The sequence below is a fragment of the Cheilinus undulatus genome, linkage group 23 (assembly GCF_018320785.1).
Source record: "Cheilinus undulatus linkage group 23, ASM1832078v1, whole genome shotgun sequence".
Taxonomy (NCBI): Eukaryota; Metazoa; Chordata; class Actinopteri; order Labriformes; family Labridae; genus Cheilinus; species Cheilinus undulatus.
In genome coordinates, this window is record NC_054887.1 from 23,243,641 (window position 1) to 23,266,570 (window position 22,930).

The 22,930-nt window shown below is 39.5% G+C and overlaps 1 protein-coding gene across 2 annotated transcripts in view; it reads right to left on the minus strand.

Moving 5' to 3' along the window:
* Nucleotides 1-22,930, minus strand: part of LOC121505378 (voltage-dependent calcium channel subunit alpha-2/delta-1-like) — a 167,712-nt gene that overhangs the window by 127,753 nt on the left and 17,029 nt on the right. The window lies entirely within an intron of this gene.

Here is a 22,930-nt window from a genome sequence, read left to right on the forward strand (position 1 = left end):
GGGGTGTATGAGACCCCATCCACCAAACCCCCCTCACTCTCAAAACACCACTGAATCTCTTCATGTGGCATGTATGACCTGACATGGCTTCACAACCTCACATGTACTATGAAGAGTGATTTATGTTTGTGCCTAAAATGAAAAAAGCAGACATAATTAAACATGTTAACTGCATAAGACTTCTTGTCACAAATTGATGTCCAAAACTAAGCTTTTAAAAACGTCAAGATTAGCCTATAAAGGATTACAAAAGCTTATCTGATCTTACAGCATATCAAATAACAATGGCAGAACAAGCCATCTTAGTGTCCTATGCTAACCAAATACTCTTTTCAACCCATTAGCAATAACTAATTAGCACATTGAGCTTCTTATTTAAAGCTTAGAAATATACATAACAGACTTAAACAACACTGGAACCTGCAAAAGAAAAAGGTTGGCATTTTGGAAAATACACTCTTCTTTTACAATAGACAGTGAAAGATTTATAAAATAATGTTTGCACAGTGAATGCCAAACAACAGTCAGGGAAACTACTGAGCTTAGTTTAGCATCACCTAAATGTGAAACTAACTAGCTTAGCATCATCCGCTAACCAATACTCAAACTATACCTTGAACAGCTTAAAAATTAACACACTAGCTTCTGTTTCTTGAAATTCACTGAAAAGCCCATTGTTAATTATGCTAAACTACTTAGTCTAGTTTAGCATAAACGAAACAGTGGCACAAGCTAGCTTGATGTCTTTGGCTAACCAATTGCTTATACAAGCGTCTCACATCCTCATAGTAGTATATTAGCATCTGTTTACTTGATGCAGAATAACAAATTAGGTATCTTTATCAGAAAAAGTTAGTGCATTAATTATCAAACAACAGCCAGGCTAAGTTTAGCATGAACAACAACAAGAAGCTACAATGTCTCTAGCTAACCATGACTTTACCAGCCTCTTAAAACTTCATATTAGCGCAGCAGTATCTGTTAACATAATACAAAATAACCATGCAGGTATCTGTAACAAAGAGGTGCTGAAGGAATATGCTGGTATCACGGAAAATGAGTCTAGAAGCTTTTTCTTACCTCAAGATATCATAGGATGCTTAAACTGATAAGTCAGTAATTTTCAAACTACAGCGAGGAGCTGCTTGGCTAAGTTTAGCATAAACAAACAAGATGAACAAGCTAGCTAGGTGTCATGCTAGCCAAATAATCACACAAGCCCCATAAAGAAAAATAAAATAAAGATTGAGTTTTTGAAAATACACTATATAACATTATTTCTTAAAATTCATTGTTTGCACAGTGAAAACTACAGCCAGGAGCTGCAAGTTTAGCATGAACAACAGTAACAAGCATGCATGTCTCTGGCTAACCAATTTCTTCTAGCAGCCTCTTAATCCTTTATATTAGCACAGGAGTATCTGTTTACTTAATACAAAATAACCAACTAGGTATATGTAACATAAAAGGTGCTAAAGAAATACAGTGCCATTGTCACTGCTTCGTGGAAGGATGTCAAGTGTCCGCGCTTGGATATCAGTAGGTCACAAGTTCGAGACCTGGTTAAAAAAAACAAAAAAACAAAAAAAAAAAAAAACCTTTCTGTTTTGAGGGCATGGCGGTAGTCGAGTAGTTAAGGCACGCACCATGTATGCAGGCCGCACAGGTTCGAATCTGGCCTGAGGCCCTTTGCCACATGTCTCTCCCCAACGTTGTCCCTGTTTCTAAATTCATCCACTGTCCTCCTCTTATTATCTAACTACCGCCATGTCTAAGTTTAGCATAAACAAACAATATGAACAAACTAGCTAGGTATCATGCTAGCCAAATATTCACACAAGACTCATAAAGAAAAAAATGAATAAAAATTGTTTTTTTTTTTTTTTAAAAAAAGGGGTTTTAAATTATTTCTAGAACTTCAATGTTTGCACAGTGAGTATCAAACTACAGCCAGTAGCTTCTTAGCTAAGTTTAGCATAAACAAGCAGTGTGTCCCAAATCACTTGCTTCTGTTAGTACCCTGTACCTACTGTACGATAGTACACTTTAATGCAATGCACAGTCCTTAATCACAACGGGTTCCCAAAATGCACACTGCTGTTTTGCCCTGACAGGAAGCGATGGGAGTTTAACTGCCTCTGTTTTCTTTTACTACTTCTTTTCTTAACAGCAAGTTGTAAAGAGACAGATTATTATAATCATGAATTTGACATTCATGTAACTTGTTTTTCATGTTAACATTTTTCACTTTAAAAAAAATAACTAATTTTGCCTTAAATGCCTTTTTCTTGATTTAAATTTGTTGTTGTTGCTAGTAACATATTAGCTAGCAGGCAGATGCTAACATTAGCAAGCGCACTAGCATGCTAACACTAGAGTTATCGACCTATCAAAAATATGTCGTTCATTTAGGGTGCTGTCTGTCATTCCACACTCAATTCTTAAACAGTTTTGAGTGAGTAGTGCTGCATTTGAGTAGGCTATACTTTCCAGAGTACAAATATTTAGTATTTAGGACACGAGTATGTGATTCAGGACAGGCCAAAGAGGAACAAGCTAGCTTGGTGTCATTCTAGCCAAATACTTCAAAACTCCATCATTTACACATGACTATTTAAAAAGAAAATAAGTTCTTTTTTTTTAGATGTTGTTCTGTTCAAGGTTTATGTGCTTATTTGCAATATTTTGGCTTGGATAGCTTTTATAGTTGATTTTATAAGCCAATGCTAACAGGCAGTAGCAGCCTTGCTTTTATGTAAAGCACAAACCTGAGAGCAGTATCAGTCTCATCACATCTCTGAATTCCACACAACACACTCTGCCCCCTTCTGAAAACAACACACCGTAATCACACCTTCCAACTCTCCCCCAGCTCTGTTACCACAGCCAATAAAAAATACATGACATAATCCATAAAGAAAATTACCCTTTCTCCCCCACAGTGTGAATTAACCTCTTCACCTTCCACACTGCCGAGGGGCCTTTGACACATGAACCCTGTCTGTGTTGTCTTATTTAAAAAATACAGTGTAATGTGAGCTGGGTTGGCTCACGCTGGAAATGTTTAGCATAGCACTCACACTGTATATTTAGCTTCTGAGCGACAGCTGAGGGCAAATATAGGATGGCCCTACTGTCAGCGCATTTTTTTTTTTTTTTACCACCCCTACAACTGTATTCTCATAAAATCACCTCTAATAAATGACTCCTAAGTGTATTATGTTCCTGAGCCTGGGTTTTTATACATGCTGACTACTGTATGATACTGTGGGCCAACTCCAGGGTCACAGTGAGGTTCATTAAACATATCAACAGGTGTGTATCAGGACTGCTATTTGTGGGACTTTTTCAAATAACCCCAGTTGGCCTCAAGCTGGAGTGGTGGGCCAGCACAACAGGTGTTCAATGAGAAAACTATTAACGTGCGTGGGTGTACAGTGGTGCTCCTTTGAAAAAGAAATGAGGCTCATTATTCTTCTGCTGTTTCAGCAAGTGTTTAACATTTTTGCAAGATTAATATTTCATGAAGAAATTCACATCTGATCACTTCTTTAAAAATAACATACCACATTTGCTGTTCACTTCTTCTATGGGAGCCTATCTAACTCTAAAAGTAAAAGAGAAAAGAACCCCCAAAAAACAAACTAAATCTAACATAAATCATATATTTATGGGATCAGAAGTCCCAAATAAGATAGAAAGTAAACATTTTCAGGTGGGAAGTCATAATTATGACCAGGGGTGTAGCTAGGGATTTCCCTTTGAAAAAAAAGAAGAAATTTCTGACTTTAAAACTAAAGCATTTTGAGTTTTTAAAAGAGAAAATTTCTACTTTATAAAGTCAAACATTTAGGACATTAGAAAGTTCCAAATGAATGAGAAAAGCAACTCAAAACACTGGTTGGATCAATCATCTTTATTGACCCTGCTAGTGGACTATATTCTTCCAGACAGCCCCAATTTACAGCAAGTCTCTCCTAAGTCTGGATGCTAATGATAATGTGATGATTCTGGGCTAAAATCTAAAAGTGTTTTTGGACTTTATAATCTCTAAAATTCTAAGATTTGGTTCTTGTAAACAAGGTTATCATAGTCAACTAAAGCTAAATGACAGTAAAATGTTAAAATAATTATTGTTAACTGAAACTAAATAAAAAATATGCTTTATATATAAAAACAAAACTAACTAAACTGTATTTTGCGCTAACAAAACTGACTAAAATGATATAGAATTAGGAACAAAATCTCCCTAGTTTTAGCCTTTAACACTAGCATTCTGACTGACATGAACACCGAAGCCGGGAGAGAGTAAAGTCACCTGATTTGGTTGAAGACAACTTCACACAAGGGTAATCTTAGGTCTTGAGCTGTATACAAATATTAAAATTGAATAATAAAAAAAAAGTGAGTGAAACTTTCGGGTCTTGCCCCAGATAGGTATCTCACATTGATGACAAAACTAAAACTAACACTAAAACTAATTAAAACTACACTGAAGTGAAGCATTATTTCAAAATAAAACTAAACTAAACCAAAAATCAGTAGTAAAAACAAATTAAAACTCAGACGAAAATTAAACCAAAAGGTGAAAATGAAAAAAAATATTAAAACTAATGAAAAATACAAAACTATTATAACCTTGCTTGTAAATGTATGCCTCTTTAAGCTTTTCTCTTGAATTTATGACTTTATAACCTTTCATATCTGGGAAGGACAGGAATTAAAAAAAAAAATACTCAGAAGGTGATTGGACGAACGCTCTGTGTGTCACATTCAATAAGGGCCAATCAGAGCGACCAGACAAAAAGAGGCAGTAGGCATGCACGGTGCTGTTGTAGTTTACCAACAGTGTAGTTTGTTGTTGGATAAAACTCATGCCGAGGCTAGTAGAGGAAAGTGCAAAAACATCTCCCCTGCCAAGAAAATCTTTAAGTGTGGATCTCAGCTCATTTTTCAATAAAGAAATGCCGTCTGTTATGATATTGTTATGATACTTTAGCAAAATCTGTGGTAATCGCTACACTGGTGGCAGCCATTGTTACCAGCCTCCAGTAGAAGTCAACCCAACCCACTTGACGCTGGTTGGTTGGGTTCATTCTCAGATCAGGTAGAATCATTTCAGACTGGAACTTTGTAAGATGGACTTGCCTGATCATTGATATTGAATCCGGCCAATCCATCTGCTTTGCAAGATTAACAACTTATTAAATTCAAATGGAATGAATAGTTAAAAAAATGTGCATCTAAGACGTATTCCAGATTCCTGTCTGCACCCATACCAAGCTGCAGATGTAAGTTGAGTATTGCTCTTCTGGGTATAGCTATCTGTGGTCATGAACTCACTGACATTACCGCTGTATTTACAGACTAATGAGGAGAGGACAGCTACGATCAAACATGATCCAGGGAAAGTCCCAAACTGCGCTAGCTGTACTTTCAAGCAAAGAGTTTGCTCCTTTGTCTGCAGGTTTTAAAACATGAAAAACATGTGAAATCATTTCACTCACTTTGTGCTTGGGTTTTGCAATCTTTCTAATCTTGGTTAAATAAAATCTCTCAGGGGGAAAAATGGAAGATTAAGCCGTGGTGATTAGCCACTTCAACAAACAACCATCTTTGTCTTATCAGTAAAAAGGCATGAATTCCTTGAATAACAGCAGGAAGTGTTGCTTCCTCGTGAGTGATTAAATAGTTTTCTGGTTGTTTCTTTAAGGGCAAAAGCGCACTAACGATGAGCGCTGTAAAAATAGGAGGAAAAAAGTGCAAAGTTGTTTAATGTGTAGATGAAAACTTGGAGCAGGACACGGAAAAATAAGATAGCATCATTATCTCATCCCACACTTGGCTCCTATTCGCCCCCCTTCTCTTTCCTCCTCTCTCTCCTGCTCCTTGGGGAAATCGAGGAGGGAGGTTTTTGGAGAGGAAGGAAGCCTTCAAAATGGCTGGTGAGCCATGCCGAGCCACTCGGCTACACAGCAGTTAGACTGCAGGGCCGTAAATGAGAGAATGTGAAACGCAGCCAAGTGTGAGACCTGCTGGCACTACAAGCCTTTTTTTTCTCTCACACTTGCCTCTGTGAGTCATTAATATCACACACTTATAAAGCAGACTGTTTCTCCGACAGGCAACTGTTGAGGCCCCCTCCTTTTTCATGGCTTAATGCTATTGTTCCCTTTTCCAGTTGTGTTTACACACTCACTTATTCTCTTATTTAGAGGTTTATTCATACTGACATGAAGGGCAGGCTCAGAGGATGCATGTTGGACCAGCCAACTACAACATCTGGGGGTGTTTTTGGTCATTATTTTTGGAGTTTATGCTATGAAAGGTTCAAAAGTTCAGTGCACTTAACAACCACATGCTGCAATTTGGACCAGTGGTTCTTAACTGGGCTACCCTTAGGAGCACCTACCACCTCTTCAATGAGCAATCAAGACCCATACTACTGGGAAATGTCAACCACTGAAATTTATTGAATGAAAAAATATGTAAGTTTGGATCTTAGATGGGACAAAATATATGACTGAATTCAAAATATTATGCTGACTATATGGACAAAAGTATGCCTGACTATTCCACCAACAGGGACAACAGTGACATTGCATTCAAATACATGGGCTTTAATGTGGAGATGGAGCTGTGACGCTTTTACTCTTCATGGAAGACTTTCCCCAAGATTTGAGAGTGTTTTTGTGGATATCTGTGCCTTTATGGGGCACTGATACTGGTAGAGAAGGCCTGACTTTATCTCTGTTCTAATTCATCCCAAAGGTGTTCAATGAGTTTGAGGTCAGGACTCCATGTGGGCCAGTCAAGTTCTTCTACACCAAACTCATCGGACCTTGTCTTTATAGTCCTTGCTTTGTATACTAGAGCACAGTCTTGTTGGAATAGAAAAAGGCCTTCCCCAAACTGTTGCCACAAAGTCAGAAGTGTAACATCGTCCCAAATATTGTGGTATGCTGACACATTGAGATTGCCCCGCACTGGAATAAGGTTCCTAGCCCAAACCCTGAAAAACAGCCCCATATCCCTCCCCCGCCAAACTTCACAGTTGGCACAATGCAGTCAGGCAGGCCATGTTCTTCCAGCATCCACCAAACCCTGGCTCGCCCATCTGACTGCCAAACAAAGAAGTGTGATTCATCTCTCCACAGCAGAACACGTTTCCACTGCTCCACAGTCCAGTTTCCCTGTGCTTTACACCACTCCATCCTACACTTGGCATTTGGCTTGGGTATGTTAGGCTTCCATACAGCTGCCATTCCATGAAGTTCTTGGGGGTTTTCCACTACTACTTTTGGCTGCGCCAATCCAAACCGAGCCATGCTGATATACTTTTTCATCACCAGTTTGGCAGTGCTGAGCCACACCTGCCCCGACCTCAGCGCGCTGCGGTGGTTCTCAAGGTGCTATTTGCCAGGGGGATTTACACTCTTCTGCTTCTGATATCCTGCCCCATTGATGTTCATTCCATGGGGGGATCTGTTTTATCCCTACCTCTGCTCGGACTGACAACAACTCCTTGTGGTGTTCTAATCTCAACTAAAATGTTTACGACACACGACCAAAACTTGAGATTTTATGTGCACCTACTGTGGTCCAAAAGTTGCATGAGGCCTGAGTTCAGATAAACACATCATCTGAAATAAGGCCTTATTGCTGTAAAGTAGGGATGCACAATGATTATCAGTACCGATAAATTTTTTGGCCGATACTGCATATATTTTACATATTTTAATTATCCGGATAATAAAATATTAACCGATAAAATCCACTGATAATAAAGGCATTTGTTTTCTTTCTCACGAGACAACACATTCCGAAACAGCAGGTGGCGTCGCATTAAGAGACCCGCTGTTAACCACCAGAGAAGAAGGACGCAGCCTCAGCCATACTGGCGGAGTTTTTCAGTATTTTTGGGGAGGATAACACAACAGTGTTTGCAAAATTTACCCTGCAAAGATCCTGAAGAGTGGAAACCAGTCCTTGAGTTTTCCACTCTCACACAACAGACCTTGTAAGTAACTTAAAAGTTGAAATGAAACGGCAGTAGCTGCTAGCGTTAGCCGCGGGCATTAGGACCAAGCCAAAGGTTAAGACGAGGCAGAGTGCTGATTGAGCAGGCACTGGAAACTACAGAAAGTTTGTCAGAGCCAAAAGGCAAAGCTAATAATGACAAAATCAGTCTGACAGTCTCCTGATCCACCGCTACATTCATAGGCGTATCCCTGCCTGCTCTGTTTGATGTGCTTTTGTTCAGTCTCATCAACATTAGGAACAGAAGTTTACCCACAAACCACGGCTGACTTTACATTCTTATCATTTCTTCTCATCGTTTGGTTTCATGTCTTTGACAGAAGTCAGCTGAATTCTTGTTTAGTTGATTGAAATGTCAGATTTGGCCACTTGTCAAGATACTTAAATTTATTTGAAGGGAAAAGGGGAAAACCTATTTCAGTTGTTTGTGTATGTTGTACTTTGGTACACAAATGTTTAAAAAATACCAGCTTTAGAGTCAGAATTGGTTTTGGATGTAAACACGAGTGATGTCAGTTAGAATTAGTTATAAAAACTTCATATTAACCCCTTCTTACCCCAAGATGTTCATAAAAACAGCAAATAAACTTATTTTTTAAAATCAACAATTGAAAAAAAATTATCGGTTTTTAGCAGTTATCAGCCATCAGGAACAGGAAATGAGACGGCATGTGGGGCCTTCTTCAGGCCAAAATAGTTCCTCAACTAGACCAGGAAAGCATGTGTCTTAATCTGTCTTTTACCCATGTGTGGTTGACTATGGGTGGGTGAAAAAAACCCTCCCCTCCCCATTAGCCTCCATCTCTCTAATGACTGGAACAGAAACAGCCTGTGTTAGAACAGCTGTCACGTGTTTTTGTCTACGTTTGAATGTAACCAGAGCACAGGTCTCTCAGAGGGCAGTGGGGGGGGGGGGGGGTTGCCGGGGTCAGAGGTCACCAGGACAGGTGTAGAAGCTTTTAATGTAATGAGGTGGGTGTGACCCATCTGTGCAAGTGTTATATAACACACCAATTAAGATGGATGGACCAAAGCGAGGCACAGAAAACCAAAACCAGTATGGAGAATCATGAGTGGCTCAGTTTGGCATTTTATTGTTTTGCTACCTATGTTTAACAACTTTGCGACATCAGACCAGCATGCACAACAATGAGACAAGGTCAGCAATGAGCTTCTAAATATATAGGAGGATTTAGATTCAAGATTAACATGAAAATAATGACCCTAACTAACTAACTAACTAACGTAGCTTTGTTAGCTTTAGCTATACTAGCTACCTAGCTATGTTACCTACATAGCTTACATAGCTAATATAGCTAAACCAACAAAGCTACAACAGCTATGTAAGCTATGTAGGTAACATAGCTAACATAGCTTTGTTGGCTTTCGCTATATTAGCTACATAGCTATGTTACCTACATAGCCTACATAGTTAACGTAGCTTCATTAGATTTAGCCTTAGCTACATTAGCTGCATGGAGGCTTTTTCCTGTAAGCAGACTGTTTGCTCAGCTTTACTGAAAATCTTGTAGGTGAGGTTTTTGTCCTTTAACTTTTTGATTTGCTTATCATGAGTTTAAGCCAATTTTATTTTGAAAGTTTTAGCTTGTATTTTCATTTGACACAGGTAGCGTCTCACAGTAGTGGTCTGCAAAGGGTTGTGTCTGAGATCTGACATCTGCAGCCAGAATGTCCTGATCCCCATATTCATGTACAAAACAAAAGAAACTGCATTTAGCAATTTAGACGATGGGTGCTATGTGCTTTGTAAATTGCACCTTGATATAAAGATGATTTGTGCTACTATTAACTGACTGATCCATTTGTCTTAATGTATCTGGGAGTTATCAGTCAAGAAATAGTTATTATTTCAAATATTTACCATTTATGGTGTTGTCTAAATTAAGTCATGAATCAGGGAGTTCTTCTTGTCAAAATGTTTGTTTACAGAACTAAACGAAATTCTGCTTTGTGTTGAAACAACGTAGTACAGCACAGTCAAGCTCAAGCTTTTTGTTCTGTTGCTAATTATTTCATTTTTAGAATTCTGTAGGTCACACTAAGGATGTTCCTGGTGGGCTATTTCCATATTTGGCATTTAAACTGTGTTTAACTGACAAGTCTAAAGAGGAGAAAATGCTTGGACAACAGCCAAACTCATCACAGGGTCTTAGTTTACTGGGTATATGATATGAGCCTAATATACTGAGAAGAGCGTGGCTAAAGTTAGCAGCTAGCTCCACCAGCCTTTGTTCCTCTTTGCAGATTAACATTGTGCTTAAAGTTGTTACCCACTGTGTTGGTTGAATAGTTATACATAAGTACAACCCCCAACAGCCTGCATACAACTTTATTTCCATTTTCTAGTTCAAAACACTGCCATACAACGCTGTTCCTACAACAGCTAAATGCTAAGCTTCTTATGCTAATGTCCGGCAAGCTCTAGCTGGACAGGGGTGACCATTAACTAAAGCTACAATGGCTACTAGTGGTGAAAAGCTTTATTACAGTTTTAAAAAAGCGTTTGACTGGGATTTCAGGCCCATGATTATGAAACTTAGATAATTAGTTTAACCAACTCTGCAGCTAACTTGATATCTGAATTTAGCCATTTATCCAGCTAACCACACTCATCCCTACTTCAGACAACCCTGATGTGAGAGTAGCGAGACATTGGTTTAAGCCATCTTTAGCAGTTAGACCCATTGTTATGGAGATATTCATCTTTTCTGTACTAGGCTCTGATCAAACCAAAGCTAACATCATTCTAGCACATGCTAGCCTATCTTGTAAACACTGACTCTGACATGAGTATAAGGTGGGGCAAAATATAAACACCCGTCCTACTTGTTAAATGTTTTTGGTTCTTGGCCACCAAACCTGCTGAGAAATAGAGACAGACAAGGTTAGCAACTAGCATAGCTGAGAACTTCACAGCAGGGAGTAAACACGGAGAAGTCACGAGAGCATGACTCAGCAGTTCTGCTTTAGCATCTTTCAGCCTGTCGTTTTGGTTCACAGACTCTTTTAAAGCTTTACTACATACACAGCAAATACACAATGCTAGCCACTAGCTTGTAGCAGGACAGAGAAGCTAGCAGCAGGGGTGGCCACAGCCCCAGGACCGATAACAACTCAGCAGTTCTGCTTTACATTTTAGCACCTTTTAGTCAGTTGGTTTAGACCAAGGTGTCTGCTTACATCTTTAAGATATCTGCCCAGCAACACACAGCAGACAGTCAAGGTTAGTGACTAACTCGTAAACGTAGCAGAGCTTTTGGCAGCAGGAGGGCACAGAGAAATAGTCATAATCTCAGAATAGAGAGCATGACTCAGCAGGAAGAAGTGCTGTCTTACTCCTGACCACATTAACCCCTCTGAGCAGGCAGCATTTGTCCTTCAGGGGGATTTTTGTGTTTATCTCTTCTTCTGTTTCTACATTTCAGTACCATAGCCTCCAGCCTTGAGTTGATGTGCAGCTGTTTAATACCCTTCTAGCAGTAATAATACACTTGGACTGTAAACTTTAATCCTCTTTAATAAAAAATATTAACTCCTTTATTGTAACTCTTATCATTTGACAAAGCGCTTCAGTCTGATGTGGATGGATATGACATTATAGCTGATAACCTAATCAGTAAAAACAGCATGGACTCTATGATGTAATGGCTGATCAACACAACACAAAAGAGAGTCAATGTTTCTGTCCCTGTCCTCAACTATCTAAAGACATTTTTTAAAATTACATGGTAGAAACTTTGGGGTTTTGATACCTTTGAGATACTCTTAACCGAGTACCCCCAACAATTCCTGCAGTGTTGTACTAATCCCTGGTGGATCCACCCTGGTGCCCTTTTGTTTGAAAAAACGCAGCAAAAGTGCTCTCTTGGATGACGCTATGGAAGATACCATGACACCCTAGATTCCCCTTTAGGATGTCGTGCAAGTGGGCAACATTTGACAAAGTGCCCTCTAGAAAACTGATCATCAACTGGCGGCCCAGGGGCCATATCAGGCCCCCGAAAGCTTCCTATCCAGCTCCAGAAGATCATTAAATTCAGAAAAGGTGAAAATGAAAACGTTATGGTTTTAAAGGTATTGTTCAGCTTTAAATGTGTGCAGCTGTTAAACCTACCCCAAAAGTAACATATTACCGATTAATGTTGAAAACGTATTTGACCTGTTTTTACAGAAATTCACTTGCCAGCCATTATTAGTGAATGTTTCCAAAAGTATATTTAAAAAATTTGTTTCGACTGGTGGAAATGTTGCAAAAATGGCCAGATAAAGGGGTGATAAAGGGGTTAGACTGTGGTAAAATGGGTTGTGGAGTGACACAAAGAGACAAAAGTTGGCAGGATATGGGTAAAAAAAGTTATAATGTGGCAAAAATCATTTACAGAGGAAAAAAGGGCAAAAAGTATCACAAATTGGTAAAAAGTGGCAAAAGTGGTGCAGAAATGGTAATGAAAACAGTTAAAAAGGGGCAAAATAGATGAAAAGTGACAAAAATTGTTGAAGAAATGCAAAACGGATGAAAGAGTGGCACAAAGGGGATAAAACATGGAGGAAAAGTGGTGAAAAGGGATAAAAGAATGGTAAAAACTGTGATAGAGAGGCGAAAAGGGGAAAAAAGTGTAAAAAATGTACTACAAGTGGCAAAATATAGCAAAAAATAGCCTGGCAATGTAGTGAAAAGGGTTAAAAAGTGGCACATGTGTGTACTAACTGGCAGGCAAGTGGCTAAAAGGGGTTAAAGAGTGGAAAAATGAGCTAAAGTGGCAAAACTTGGTTTAAAAGCGTCAAAAATGATCAAAAAGGGTTAAGAGCGGCAAGAAATGTTGCAGAAAAGCCTGATAAGTAGTGAAAAGAGATTAAAAGTGTTAAAAATGGGTTAATACTGGTGCTAAATCACAATTAGGGAGGGCTCCTTCTATGAGATTAAAAGAAAATACTAATACTAAAACAACAATATGTGAATTAGCCCAAAATATTTCTTTAATTGATGTATATTTGAATGTCTTTGTCAAGACTAAATCTGGCCCTCATTCAAATTTATTTGATGGCCCCTGCTCTACAGTGTCCTCCAAATGGGTAAAACTTCAACAGTGAAATCTAAAGTATCCAGTATGCTGTACTTCAAGTGGACAAAATTCACAAATGTCCTCTTTGGTGTCTTCTAAGTGGGTGTTATTTAACAATATGCCCTGTAGGCTGCTCTACAAGTGGGCAACATTTGACAAAATGTCCCCTTTGGTGTGCTTCCAGTGGGGAATATTTGACAATGTGATCTCTTCGCTGCTCTCTAAGTGGGAAAAAGTGGACAAATTAAGCTATACAGTCCCCTTTAAGTGGACAAAATTGACAAAGTGACCTCTTTGGCGCCTTCTTGCGCAAACAAAATTGTTCCATATGAATTTACCTGAAACCAACGTAACGCATTTAAGGTAGACTAAGAGGCTGATGCAAACACTGTTCGATAACAATCTACTATTGACAGCAAACCATTAAGATAAGGAAAGTTATAAAACTGCAATGACTTTTTCTCTAGCTGACCTCAATCTGTCCTTGACTAATTCTTTTTCCTTCTTTTAGTTCCAGTCAAGGTTTAGATGAAAAGCTCGCAGTCGGCTGTCAGAAGAGGGTTTGCTGGATTCTGTAATCCAACTTTCAAAGACGGTTCCCTGATGGAGTTCATGGGGAGAAGATTGGGATGATTGTGCCTTCTTTTACTTATTTTTGAGACGTTTCTGGAAAGAAAGCAGCGAGGGAACTTTAAATAGACACCCAGTAGACTGTATGCTTTGGGCTGTCAAAGTATTGGAAAAGTTTTTCATAAAATACTTTCTTGGGTTTCGGCTAAAACTCTTGGTATGACGACTTTAGAGGTGAATCAACAGGAGTGCAGCTACAGCTACGACTGTGCCGCCATGTTGTTTCTAAAGCTTTAACAACTTTGACTCTTTTCCAAGATTTATCTGACAACCTGTTAACACCCGAGATGAGTCAAAGTCCAGGAGATTGATCCAGCAACGTTGGACGCTACATCATTCCAGCTAAAGTCGGCTTCTTGGGGGCTCCGCCAAAACGAGAATCCAGGGCTCAATATCCAATCTCAGCGTTTCCACCCGAGCGCTCTCTCGTCTTGTAAACATCCTCATGTTTTTTGACTCGAAACCAAGTCTGCGGATTCACATCTGATGTTGCAAAATTGTCAAATCCGTCAAGGATGAAGCGCCCAACAGTAAACACTGCTGGCTTCTTTCTTCCCCTTTCCTTCCTGTCTCCTGTAAGACAGCTTGAAACCTAAAATCCGCCTCTGATTGTAGTAATTTGGGCTTCTAATATGTTCTTAGAGAGACAAGTCTTACATCATTACAGGAAGTGGAGGAAAAAATAGAAAGGGGGTGTTTGAGGATGGGAGTGTGGATGTAATTGAGCCACAGGAGGATAGTTAATAAGAGCTCAGACTATGAAGCAAAGCATCTAATAAGTAAGAAGCCTGACAGAGCCTTCCTTTCTCAATGCCTATTGCTTCCTTTTCCTTAATGTGCCCATCCATCACCTATCTGTTGGTTTAAATTTGCCTTTTCCTTCTTTTAATTTTGACAATATTTTCTTGTTTGCTTTACATGTCAGATAATTTATGTTTTTATCATCCAAACTTCACATAAAAGTGCTCTTTTTCTTCCTGATGCTTCCTATTTCCCTCCAAATCAACTCACAATGCTTCAAACATCTGTCCATTTTCTTCCCCCATCTCTCTACAGAGCACAAAAGCAGACAAGTGATGATATCTCCTTCTTTATTGGGGTCAATAATGCCATAATTGCAGGCTTTGTAAATGTCTCACGGCTTCAATCTGTTCAATGGAAAGACTTTATTGATGTTTCTGCCTCTCTCCTACCATTTTTCCTCTCTGAGCGTTTAACTGCAGACCCCCTGCCTCGATCTGAAGAGCAGTGTTTAAGCAAAACCTTGACAACAGCATTTTGCACACTATCAAACACTTAGGGTGTGTTACAGCTGTGGAAGAGCTGACGGACTTTAGGATCATTATCTAATGATAGGGGGGTGCTGGTGGGTGATTACGCTCCGGTGGAGCAGGTGTTGGTAACAGACACCGGTTCCACTGGGACTGATTTAACAGGTGGACTTATGGTCAAACAAACAGCTTTGTATTGACTTCTTATGCTCATTTTTACTCCAAACTGAAGCCAACTGATATCACACATCACGCTATGGTGTTGCCTCGTACAACCCCAATTCCAAAAAAGTTGAGATGCTGTGTAAAATTATAAAAACAGAAGGTAACAACCTGCAATCTCACAAACCTATATTTACTCACAATAGACACATACGACCGATCACATGTTAAAACTGAGGCACGTTACCATTTGCTCATCTTGAATTTGATGGCAGCAACACGTCTCATAAAAGTAGGGATGGAGAAACAAAAGGCTAGAAAAGCATTTTGCAACTAATGAAGCTCAGTGATACAGTCAGACGCCCAGCCGTGATCAGCTGATCCCAATTATCGCCTCCCAGCTCCCACAGCCAATCAACAAAACAGTGTATTTCAGTCTGATGTACTTCTCACTAATCCCTGCTTGCATTAATGCTGATGCAACAGGCTGCTGCTGCTAGCAAAGCTTAACCTCCTCCACCCCAGCCTCCTCCTTTAGTATGTATTCAATATGCATTATCATAAATGTATCTATCCATATGGGGGTTTCTAGCTATGCACTCCCTGGAAAATCAAACTATGCTGCTTGACTAACCCAGAGAGCATTGTTTGTTTGAGCACAGCCTTCTTCACCATAAATCCATTTTGCAATAAAACAGTATTAGGTATGATGAGAGTGTTCCTGACTGAGGTTAACTGGCAACAGGTCAGTAACACGACTGGACAATAAAGGAGCATTTTAGAGAGGAAGAGTCCCTCAGAGGTAAGGCTGCAATCGATTCATTTTGTAATCGAGTACTCTATTGATTCGTCTGGCGATTAATCAAGTACTCTACCAGTCACTTTTTCTTTTTTAAGACTAGTACTAGACAAATGAGAAAAGAAGCAGGGCCTCTTAAATGAACTACTTCTAAAATAAAAATTAGTATTAACAGATTCTCTAAAGAAAACATATTTTACAAAGTGCAATGAAGTTTTGATGACAGTTTACAATTCTTATCATTACAAGGACAGGAAGTTAAATAATGACATCAGATTATGCCATATTTTGGGGTTTTAGGGATCCTCTCCCAGGAAACTTTTGGTGCCAACACTTTATATCTTTTATTGTAGTTTATTTCTATTCTCCAATTTGTCATTAAAGTAAAGGGAGACTTCATAATTTTAACATCCTCTGTTTTATGCATGAATGTAATATTTCTCATTCTGGCAAGGATACAGCTCCATCATTCACACAGCGGTCTGATGATGTCTGACAGCTGAACCTTTAGATTACAGGAATATGGTCTATTTTTCAAAGGGTGTTCACTTTTAGTTTTTGAGCATTTTTGTTTGTGAGTTCATCCGCCATAAAAATCTGACCTTTTAAGACCACGGAGAACACATTTAAAGGGATAAAGCTGCCTCTGTGACCTGTTGAATCCTGATTATATGATGAAGAACTTTGATCTATTTAGTCTCTGTCTCAGTCACGAAAGAGAGAGAGAGAGAAAGAGAGAGAAAGAGAGAGAGAGAGAATGAGAGAGAGAGACCAAAACAGGAATTGAATTATGACGCCTGACAGTTTTCTTTTAAACTGTTGGGTTAATCAGAAAAGTTTATGAAATGCCTTGAAGTCTGCAGACACAAACTGAGCGCTGTCTCACGCCAACGAGTCATGCAGGCAGCATGTAAACTCTGAGATCTGCGTAGGTTCGCTGGTGCAGGTGTAGTGCCATATTTTCCATGAAGTGGATGCGTGCCTGTAAACATCACAGCATCAACATCTCTTCCCTCGTGATTTTCACACCTTAAATCATGCATGTTAAGCTATAGTAACAGCGAAAACAAGTGCATTGTGCCACACAAATAGCCGTCTGTATGAAACACAGCACGCCGTGCAACACACGGCGTGATGTCCAAGCTTACAGCATGGGCGTATATGGATACATGACTGATTTAAGCAAAGCCTTGAGGCAGATAATTTGCCTCTATTTCAAGAAATCATTTCAGCCCCACTCAGAAGTAGAGATGAGCAGGAAAACTGCAACTAAAAATTGCTGAATAATGTCAGAAAAATGTTCATCAATGTAAAATTGTGACAACCTTAAAGATCCCAATATCTATAGCAAATAGTATCATCAAAAGCAGGCCCTCAGGCAGCAGTGCATTAAATACAGGCAAGATTCTTGGCTGGAAATCTCTGCATGGGCTCAGGAACACTTCCAGAAATTATTTTCAGTCTTCACAGTTAGCCATGCCATCCACAGATGCAAGGTAAAGTTTTCATGCAAAGAAAAAAGCAATCCCATAATGCTACTGTCTTCTGTAGGCCATTTAACATGGACTGAGGTAAAATGGAAAACTGTTCTGTGGTCACATCCTTTTTGGAAACCACACATTCAGCTTGGTATCAACAAATCAATAACCATGACAAATCATTGTCTTACAACACAGCCATCCACAAATGCAAAGAAAAAGCCATATAAGAACACGATCCAGAAACAGGGCCGTCTTCACTGGACGGCAGTTCATTTAAAATAGACAGAGGGGAAATGGAAAACTGTTCTGTGGGGACATCAATCTAAATTTGAAATTCTTTTTGGAACCCACAGAATGCTTCCATTCAGACATCTTCTCCTTTAGAGAAGGCCTTGCAAATTTCAGCAAGACAATGCTAAACCACTTATCACAAGATCTATCACAACAGCATGGCTTCACAGTAGAAGAGTCCGGGTGCTGAGCCAGCAGACCACAATCCAGACTTTCAACCATTAGAAAACATTTGAATTCATCATAAAGTGAAAAAAGCAAGGCAAAGAAGACCAAGGACTGTTGAGCTGTTAAGAATCTTACATCAGACAAGAATGGGAAACACTTCCCAGATGTTTCGTTATTGTTATTTGTTGCAATCTACCAACTTTAAGGACACACAAAGAGCGCTGAGTGTGTGTTGTCTCTTACTACTCTACTATCCTGCTGGCACATTGATTGGCGCTTGTAGTTGTTCATCATCTATAAATAAGTTACACAAAATAAAAGTCTTTATTTATGCATTCACACCAAATCCCATGCTAAGAAATGTCTGATAAGTCAGACCAGGCCATTTGGTTATTTGAGTCCAGTTCTCTGCAGTCTTCCCACCAGCAACATGAGACTGTACAGAGGGGCAGGGGGTCAGACTGGCTTCCTCCCCATGACCACGTTTGACCTCACACTCTGGTCCACTACTACGCAGAACTGTCTCGCCGTCCCCTCTACGCTCAGTCTGTCTCATCCCCACCATCCATGTCAGGAGGCGCGCGTCGTGACAGAACTAACAGCTCCTGTTATATCACCTCTAGCAGCAGGTGTCCAGACGCATTAAAATTACAGCAAACAGGACTGTTGTGACATCTGTGAGTGTTTGCAGCATTCTCACCTGCTGGTGAGAGTCCAGCACAAATCTGGACCAGGGACCGACAACAGCATGTCAATTAGAGCAATTTTTCATTTATGCATGCATTGAGTGTTGCAAAAGGTTTGGTTTTAGTGGGCAAAAAAAAAAAACATGAATCATATTTTGGGGCTTAGCCAGTGGCAGCTAGGGCCAAGCAGCCATAACGTTGAGCATTTAGCATCAGTTCAGGCAGGCCATGAAGTCAAGCTCTGCCTAGATCAGCTGATCTAACGCAAGCCCTCATCAGCTGACTGCCAACTCATTTGCTCTGAGCACCCTATTGGCCAATCGCTCCAATGCTGCCTTATTTAAACCTCTCTTGCCTTGCCACACCCTATTGCTCTCTCTGCAAGCTGCTCTTGCAACCTTCCTCCACCCCAGCTCCTCCTTCATTATGCTTCTGACTTAATCACCTGGAGTGCAGAGTCATTTAGTAGAGTTATAATGCAATGCTCCTGTCTATTGAAAAACCATTGTATTCATGCAGTACAGGCCCACTACATCCTCTGAGCAGCAACGTAGATGTGAATGTAGGAAGAGTCTTTGTTGGCATCTCAAAAAGGATAAAAACATAGACTCCATGGTCGGCACAGAAAATAAACAAAAGCTGTCCAGTTGATGTGAGTGGGTTCCATAGTTGCTACTACTTATTTCTTCTTCTGATGGATTTGCAACATGCATACCACCACCGACTGTGTCAGACTGTGTACTCTACTGTGTGTTCTGGCAGGGAACAATGTCACAAATGTCAAAGCAGACCAGCAGAAGAGGTAAGGGGAACGTAATTGAGCTCAGCACAGTATGAGGCATTCACACCCAGTGTTAATATAGTCTTAGATCATGTTTACAACAAATTCATCCTAAAACAGCAACCTTTTCTTGCATTCTGGCTTCTTTTTTTTAAATTAAAACAGCTTTTAGGGTGTGTTAAAACACAAAACCCAGTAGTTCTTTAAGTGCTGCTCACCCAGTCAACATTTTCTTCAAATTTACTCATTTTGTAGTTTTATAATAGCATCTCCATCTCATCCTCTGTCCAAACTAATATTTGTGTAACTTGCCAGTTTTGTACATCTACACCTCAGCCATCTGAGGGTGGGAGCATCTGTTTGCATTAGCATGTTCTTCATTACAAAGAAACACCACCAAATTTGGCCTCGTCTACTGCAGCAGTTCTAGCTGTTTATGTGGATCACTGTGTACGCCAGTGGTTGTTGTCTAAACATGAAATTTTTCTGAAACTGAAAACCATAAATAACTATCTACAGTGGGTGAACTAGTGTAAAAATGACCTTAGTGACAATACTGTTGTTGTTTGATCTGGTAGTTAAACTATTGACAAGGACTATTTTTTACCTAATATTACACAAAAATAGCTAAAGCTACAAGCAGCGACAACATGGATTTTTTTTTTTTTTTAAACATTAGACGTGCCTTATTTTAATCCCTCTTCAAGGCCGCCAATAAGAGGGGATAAAGGGGGCCCTGCCAAATTTGGGGCCCTTGGAGGACAGCAAAATTATGGTCCATTGTTAAGTTTATCCATCATAACTATTTTTAACTTTTTACCTGAATAATAACCACTCTTATCAAAGCAAAAAAATACTAATAATAGTATTTTTTAATAATGGGATTTGTTTCAAACATCCATCTGGAAAACCTCTCATACACAGTTGGGAAAGGGCAGAGGCTTTGAAAAAATCCTTAGACAGTGATTGGATGAATGTTCTGTCCGTCACATCTTTACAGGCCAATCAGAGCAACAGTGGCAAACTGTAGAAATATCGGTACACGACTTTTGTTGTTTTTTAAAAGAAAAGAACTCAATGCTGTGATTTTGTTCTTCTTTTAATAAAGAAATGTCTTCAAGTTCTGATAAAATCTACACTTTACCAGCATCCACGCTAATGTCTTCCGCCATATCTGCACCAGCCTCTTGTTGCTGCTTGCTTACATCACGACTCCACCGCAACCGAAAGTACTGCCCCTCGTTGCATGCCTCAGAGCCTCAGAGCTCATTTTGCATGCATTGCAGACAGGGGCTTTGCAAGATGGATTCACCAGTGAGAAACATGGAAATCGGTGAATCCATCTGCTTTGCAAGGTTGACAATATAGCCTTTTTTCATCAAATGTAAACCCCTTTTCTGAAAAGAGAATTACATTTCTATTGGTAAAGTTTACAGTGTGGATGGGCACACTGAACTAAACTATTACAACATGACTGTTAGACTTCATAGCTATAAAGTGCATAAACTTCAAGATGCAAGAAAATAAAGTAGAAGAAATGGAGACAACTTTAATGGAAAAGTAAATAATTTTAAAAAATGGCAAAAATGGGATAAAAGTGGCAAACATTGGTTTACAATAGGGCTGGGCAATTAATTGCAAATTAAATTAAATCACAATATGGGATGCTGCTATTTTCAAATCACAGAAAGTGCAATGTTTCTTCAACCTGAAATGTGTCAAAATACCAGTGTGATGCAATCTTTTTTCTTTTTTATGCTCTACACATTATGTTAACATCCAACTGTCTATTTTATCTTTTATTTCTTTTACAAAAATCCTACTTTTCCTGTCCATGTACATGTTTTTCTTTATAAAAATGAAAATAATGTGAAAAATCATCACCCCCTTCAATATGGCAATTGGCATGAAATGTGCTATGAGCCAAAAATATTTCCTAAATTGTTTAGGCCTATCCCCTGTTTAACGTACGTGATATTGTGCTTGCTATAATACAGAATGATTTCTTGCTTATGTTTGTTGAACAACACATAAGATGAGGAACTGTGATCAGCTGACGGCTAGCTGATACCATTTATCACCTCGCAGCTCCCACAGCCAATCACAGCTCTTTCTCTCAACACAGCCATGTATTTAATTATGACGTACTCTGCACTAATCACTGCTTGCATGATGATGTACCACGCTGCTGGTGGCAAAGCTTAACCTCCTCCACCCCAGCCTCCTCAATTATAGCATAAAACTTACTGCACTCTCATATTGAGATTCATGCTACTATGGATTTTTGCTTTTGAACAAATTTTATTTTATTCAGTGTGCATTGTCATAAGTGTATCCATTCATATGGGGGTTTCTAGCTATGCGCTCCCTGGAAAGGCAAAGCATGCTGCTTGACTAACCCAGGGAACATCTGTAGAGCAGAACATTTTCCAATGCTAGCACTAATGCTATAGATCCAACACATACAATGATATCATCAGTAAATCTCAACTTGGGACGGCCCATTCTCTGGGTTTATCGGGGGCCCAGCCAAATCTGTGGGCAGCCTTTGGCGTCTCTAATGACGTGGGAAAAGTTCATCAAACTATTTAAGGTGGGAATGCAGAAAAACACTTTTTAGGGTCTTAAGGGTATCTTGAGTTCCCTAAATTGGAATAATTTTTGTCAAACCCAAGTTTTCTCCCAATGCTCCATTTGTGTTACGTTAAGGTCTATGGAAATGCCACTCTAGCAACTTTCACCATCAATATGTGAATGTGGAGTGAATGGGTTAGTGTGACCTGGAGTGTAAAAAGACTAGTTAGACAACTCTAAAAGCACTATTCAAGCTCGAGCCCATTTATCATTTATCTTCCAGTGCTCTGGCTCTAATAATCAAATGTTTTTCAGCTGAAAAATCTGTCTCTTTTCCCTCCTATTGCTCATCTTCACCCCTCCAGCCATCTTTCTCTCTGCTCCATGTCACTTTGAACTCCATTGAAATGACTAAACCTCCCCATCTCTGTCACCTTCACACTTTCTGAGCAAACTCTCAACCCATCCGCCAGTACATCAACCCTAAACTGCTGCCTGTGTACACGCACACGCACGCAGTATCGGACGACGTGTATAAATAGAGAGATTACAGAGCCCCCTTTGGCCAAAAATGCCCAATTAACGTCAATCTAGACGCCTACACAAGCAGACTACTGTTACTGCTGGACTGAGTCTCCCTGATGGTTACACATGCTGCCCAGTGCTGTGTAGTGCTGTAGTGTAGTGTACTCGGCATTAACGGCTCTCATGTCACTCCATTAAGGGGCTTGGGAGAAGCCATCACAGGCCATCATGGGTGCACTTTTCTCTACGTCTTTCTCAAAATATTATACATCAGATGGCTTCATGCGACTCACTGGAGATATTTTAAGCACTTCAAGCCTCTATTGGGTGATAATTGGCTTATTTAATACTTTAAACAAATCTAGATATAAGGAGCAAAAATAACAAAATTAACTAGTGGAGATTACTATCATTATTTGCTTCTAAGTTAGCCTACAG